Source organism: Physella acuta, unplaced genomic scaffold (assembly GCF_028476545.2).
Source record: "Physella acuta isolate Inbredline_101_S28 unplaced genomic scaffold, ASM2847654v3 ptg001723l, whole genome shotgun sequence".
NCBI lineage: Eukaryota > Metazoa > Mollusca > Gastropoda > Physidae > Physella > Physella acuta.
The window spans coordinates 1-6790 of NW_026733235.1; the positions used below are offsets into that span (position 1 = coordinate 1).

At 37.3% G+C, this 6790-nt stretch overlaps 1 pseudogene; it reads right to left on the minus strand.

The window, feature by feature from the left end:
• Positions 1 to 6: 6 nt before the first annotated feature.
• Positions 7 to 2231, minus strand: LOC131930131 (L-threonine 3-dehydrogenase-like; annotated as a pseudogene).
• Between the last annotated feature and the right edge of the window lie 4559 nt (positions 2232 to 6790).

The window sequence follows — 6790 nt, forward strand, 5'->3', positions numbered from 1 at the left end:
CAACACCATTCGTAAACTCCTTGACAAACTGAAAAGTAATGGAATTGTTCCTGTTTTGAATATCTGACTCAGCTAAGCTCATATCACAAAATAAATAAACAAATGGCTCATAGTCTGACAGAAGACTGGATAATTTTGCCTAGAAATTATGACGCAAGTCATGGGCTGTAGTTGAGAAGAGCCAGATGTTACACATATATCAGGCACTCTCAATACACAGCTCAGTGTTCCCCAGGGAGAGGCATTACCCAATACAACATGGCATTAGTTGTGTCACAGGAGGTGCTAAACCTATTGCCTAAAGGGCTCAACTCCTGTTTGATTTTGGAGTTTACTCTCCTTAATGGGATGCTATCCCCAGCTATAGAGCCTCATCTGCCCTGGGGTTTAAAATCAGGACTTTTCAGTTTATCAACCATGAGCATTACCGGCCCAACCTCACTGACCTCAATAATCATAAAATAAATTCTACTGGAGAGACCAAAAACTACCTCAGAAAGATCTTTGGTTTTGACATTGACAGTAACATCAGCGCCCACTTTCTTGGCTAGACTGAGCTTAGAGTCCTCAACATCTGCTGCAACCACTTGCTTGGCCCCTAAAGCCTTAGACACAGCCTGAGCCATCAAGCCCACAGGGCCGCATCCTATGACTAGTATATTCTGATCTTTGACCTTTAACCTCTCTATAGCATTGTGCGCCACACCTAATGGTTCTAGCATTGCAATTTGTTCTGCATCTATAAAAATAAATGAACACATGACAATATTTTGGTTTAGCTAATGCACACTTAAACAGTAACTTATTCCCTAGTAAATTATGACTATAAAAATGTATACTTGTTTGTGTGTAAAGTTAAAACATTACTGGGACAATGAATCAATTAATGAGTCAATTAAACAACAATAAAAAAAACTATTTTTATCATGAAAATGGTGTGTTTGAAATGTATTCATAGAAACATTTGTATCATTATAACTTGTGGACTTCTAAATGAAACAAGTATCTAAAACAATCCACATTATTTCCCACGTTATTTCCAAAAGCCAAAAATAAAATGTTACCTAAGTCTCGTGTCAACCTGTACAGATATTTGGCTGGTACAATTGAATACTCTGAACATCCGCCATGCTGGGTTTTTTTTCCCATGGCCATACTGGCCCATGTTAAGGCAAATGGCACCATCTTCATACTTGCACTGGTAGCATTCTCCACAGAAGAAATGATTTTCTACACCAACTTTGGTGCCAGCAGGAATATCAGCATTGGGACCGCACTTGACCACGGTGCCAGCACACTCATGCCCTGGTATAAATGGTACAGTGGCAATCACTCTAGGGGAAAAAAATTGTATGGACAATTTTTTTAATTGGACGGTACAGGCATAATGAAATTCCTAATACGATAATTATTAAACAATTATGCTACTTTAATATTCCAGCACTAACATTATGTGTGAAATAAATTATACCTAACAAGAAACGTTCATAGTTCATAATGTGTGAGGAATGGGTTTTTTTTTTAAATCCTGTGGTATTTAGGCTGTATGTACATATTTGATATTGTGAAGGGGTATATATTTTCATAAAGCTATAACGCAAAAAAATAAATGACACCATTTCATAAAAAGCCAACCATCACTTTCCCATCACACGCTCCTACACCTCTCTACACCTTACTGTCACAAATCCATTTTTTTTCAGTACTTATATTCAATACTTTTTTCAGTACTTTTCAGTACTTATATTCCTAAGCAATGCTAAACTTTACATTAGTTCATACCAAAATTCCCCTTCCACCTAGACAGATGGAGCCATTTAAAGATGATTCTCCCCCCCCCCCCTGTAATAAAATAGGTTTTACTGATCAAGAACCTACTTGGCAACATTGTCCCAGTTTGTAGAGAGCTATATCTGAGGCCACAGATTGCCACAGCATCAACTTTGATCAACACTTCCCCGTCCCCAGGCTCCGGCACATCCATGTCTACATAAGAATAGGACGGGCCCTCTGTTTGCTTGACTAAGGCTTTCATTTTCTTTGGGATGGAGTCACCGGACATTTGTGGAGAAAGATGGATATTCTGTCATGCACAAAAAATGGATTTTAACATTATTTGATGTATCACATACATATGGATGCTATAGTGGGCCCAATAAGTAGTAAAGAGCAGCCATGGTGATCTATATTATATTGTTATTCTAGGGCCTACATCTAACGTCTTCTAGTAGCATCCAGTGTTTCTTTCAGACATTTTTTCTAGGGGGGGGGCATTGGTTAAGCTAATATATATTTATAAATAATAACTGTTTCTATTTCGCTAGGGAGGGGGGAGGGAGGGGGAGGCAGGGAGCACGTATGGTGGGCAGTGACTGAAAGAAACTCTGGCACTATAGGCCAATTATAATTGACTATACTATACATTATTACTATACACTAAAGTCAAAGTCTAAAGAATAAAGAATAGATAGAGAGAAGCCAATTTAATATGTTGTATATCATCTAAGAATATAGATTTTAAAAACATTAATGAAAACAAAACAGTATAACTTTGATTCAGGCAGATTAAAATAGTACAACTATTTAAACAAAATTGAAACAATAAAACGAAATATAATATATCATATCCGTGGATATCGCATTTTTAATTAAGAAATGTCCCAATGACAATGGAGTACTGTCCGAACGTACAGTTGATTTGAACCCACTCGATCTAGTCCTAGAGATTTCTTTCTAGATCTAAATATAGATCTACATCTAGAAGTAATCTAGTAGATCTTATAACTAAAGCAAAAGTTTATAAAATAAACACAAAATTGTTCAACTTTTTAGGCCTACTTAAAATAACTTTAATAGATCTAGATGTAATAAGTAAATCTTGATTTATTTCTAAATTAATCTAAATCCCATGTCCTTTAGCCTATGGAATACATAAGATTTTTTTTTAAATTATTTACCAACCCCAAGTTGCAATTTGGCCGTGACAAAGTCAGTTAGTGTCAGTCAGCAGTCCTGGAATAGATAAAGTTGGCCAGTCTTAATTAATTTAATTAGCTTAAAATGATGTTTTTATTTTTAATCTTTAGGCCTATAGATAAGGCTTCATGGTTTAAAAAAAAAAACGGTGTCATTTAGAATTTGATTAAGAGTTTAAATGCAAATGGTTTAGAACTTTAGAACAGTGAAAATGAAAATCTATTTTTATTGTTTGCAAACAGTGTTTCTTCCAGACTTTTTTCTCCGGGGGGGGGGGGGGGGGGGCACTTGAAATTTTCGGGGGGGGGGGGGCGGTAGACTTTCTTCGGGGGGGCGGACACTGTTAAAAGTATATATTTTCTATATAAATTATATACATTTCATTTCGTTCGGGGGGGGGGGGGCGGTAAAAAAATTTCGGGGGAGGGGGGGGGGGCTTTGTCGCTCCCCCCCTCCCCCCCCCCCCCCACCGAAGAGATGCCTGGAAGACTGGAAGAAACTCTGTTTGCAAAGATATAGACTACATCTAGATTAAAAACCTAAGGGTCAGGGAGGGGGTATTAGAAACTATAGGTCTCTTGGCCTCACTTACTGAATTAACTAATTACTAATATCAACGAATATATCTTAGATTGAACGTGAAGAAAGTAGATGTATTTATAGCCTAGATCTAGTCTATGCCTCGTTAGTTTTGCCATGACCATTGCGAAAGGGTAGCCTACAAGAATAAAAACTGCAATGTATTGAAATAATGCTTAGACGCGTCGTTCAAAGTTCGAACAAGACATGAAGTGTTTAACCAAGCTCGTTGAAGTTGGGAATAAACAACGATAAGATTAAGAAGAGCAAAGGTAAAATATAGGGGTAAGTGGTAGAGAGGGGGTGGTAGACTTAGTCTGTAGATGACTAGTCTATCTTTGTATATTGATTTGACCTTGTTTACGAAATGCAAAAATCGAATGTTTTCTTAATAATTTTACTCATAAAATACAACCGTCGCGGTCTTTAATAACATGTCGCGTTTACTGTGTAAAATTATTTATTAAAACGAATTCAATCCGTTAAGGTTGATTCATGTTATAGATTACTTCACAACGGGGTCCGCTGCTTATCAAAAGTACTCGCTTCGCCGCGGTTGTAGAGTAAATTTATGACCGCTCGTGCTTGATTGCTGAACAACGGTGTGACCAACACGTTTTCCCAGTGGGGGGTCAGAAAGATTGCCTGCTCCGATTTCATTGGTCATATTAGTTAGGTCTGTACTGCCGACAGGGAACTTCAAAGCAGAGTGACGTTTGGTTAACGCGAGCATATGAGACGGTTATTTCGTTGATGTATATATTCATGGTATGAGGAATCAGATACGCCTATAATTAAGAACGACTTTAATTAATTCATGAAAATATTAAAACAGAGCATGCCGCGATTGCGCGTTATCCATATATAGTTGCCTGCCCTAAGCCTTGCATAACATATCATAGGCCTACTTATAATAGCGTTGCGGACAATACGGTAAATTTAGGGCAATTGTTTTATAGGCTGAATAACCTGTAGGGATCCTGAATAAGTAGCAGCTGATTAACAGGATAAAGAGATTCGGACTTTTGATTGTTCATACTGAACTCATGCTTTGATTTGTGTTATATGTATAGCCTTAATATATATATATATATATATATATATATATATATATATATATATATATATATATATATATATATATATATATATATATATATATATATATATATATATATATATATATATATATATATATATATATATATATATATAAAGATGGTAAAAGATGTAAAAAGATAATTTCTACACTGATTGCAGGTTCAAGAAGGATTTTTTATATTTTTTCCGTATAGCAGATTTTGTATACCATCGTGTATCAAGAAGGTACAATTCAGAACTGACAACTCAAAATGCAACAGACTTCCAAAAGTCCAAGTCTAGTACTATAGTATCGTCCTCACAAACACCACACCGATCATCGTGCGGCCTAGTCTGGATTTAGAACTCGACATCAGAGTCGATCTCGTTGTTCTGTCGTACTATGTGGTCGTGTGCCTGAGCTCCATTAAGATAGGCTACCGTGGAGTCTAGAGTTATCCCTAGGGTCAAAGAGTCATGCTTTATCTGTCAAGGCGAATGTTCGTCAATCCGTGCTCGCAATAATAAGCTCTGCCCCCCCCCCCCCCCCCCAAAGAAAGTCTACCGCCCCCCCCCCCCCCCCCCCCCGAACGAAATGAAATTTATATAGAAAATATATACTTTTAACAGTGGCCACCCCCCCCCCCCCCCCCCCGAAAAAAGTCTACCGCCCCCCCCCCCCCCCCCCGAAGAAAAAAGTCTGGAAGAAACACTGAACATAACTATTCTTCCGACATCCGGCCTGGACTTGTTATTTTGACTTCCTATCTGGGGCCATCCATATTAAATGACGTCACGCTTTTTTGTGACGATTTTTACCTCGCCCCTACACATCGTCACAAAAAGCCACCCGTCCCCACCTAAAATGAAGTCACACCTCAGCCTACAACCCCCCCCCCCCCCTCAAAATTGAAGTTTAATTTTTCTTAAAATACGATATATTTTCCAAAATCTTGTATGAACTCTATCAACATAGAGTATTTTAATCAATTCCTATTAGAAATCTACAATTTATTAAAACAGTTTTCTAAAACGCGAAATAACGGCTACAATTCTTTTTCTAACATTGCTTTTTATAATGCAAAAGTGTGACGTCTGAACCCCTCCTCCCCCTCATCACACACCGTCACAAAATTACGGACCTTTCCCCCTACGAGTGAGACGTCATTTATAAACGACCCCTCTAGTCTATCCTCGTCCACCCTAATTATTACCTTTTATGTTTCGGCATACTATTCTCTACACGTAACAGCTCTCGTAGCACAATATAGTTTATTCAGTGGAGTAGGCAGGGGGGTTTAGGGGGGGAGGGGGGGTCATAACGAAAGTTTGAGGGGGGGGGGGTGCAAATCGAAAGCTTGTCCCCGGGTAAAAATTGGACCCCCCCCCCTTGAGACGATCCTGGCTACGCCACTGAGTTTATTAGTTTTCTCCTTTCCCACCCAGCCCTAATGACCTTTAGTTAAGACGTTAAGTCCCACCCATTGGATAGTGTATATATATATATATATATATATATATATATATATATATATATATATATATATATATATATATATATATATATATATATATATATATATATATATATATATATATATATATATATATATATATATATATATATATTGTATGCCCTTACAAGTTTTAAATGTCCTTACCCGTGGAGCTATATGTCTGAAAGAAACCCTGTTATTGCTTATCCTTCGATCTTACCCTACTTTAAGAAATATTTAACTTAAAACAAACATTGCATTACTTCAACAGTAAGGTCTGCTTGTCGGTTGGCGAAATTTTTGGTCGAACGTCAATTTGATTAATCGATCGTTCTTCTTTTGGCTGATGTTATTTTTTTTTGTTAGGCTACGCTACTCTTTTTGGGAGAGTTTTGCCCCCCCCCCCCCCCAATCGTCATAAAAAGTTAGTCCCCTCCCTGAATCGGGTCACATTTCTTCAGTATTACAATAAAACCTTCCCCTCTCCCCGTATGGCAATTTTTGTTTTGTGAAAGAGCGATTCCATAATGAAAAAGAAAGCTTTAGGCCTACGGATTATTTTAAATGAGAAAGTTGTGATATTTTTTAGTCGTATAATAATTCAAATTGATAGGCAAAATGTTCTTAAGAGCTTTATTTAAATTTACTCATCTATATGT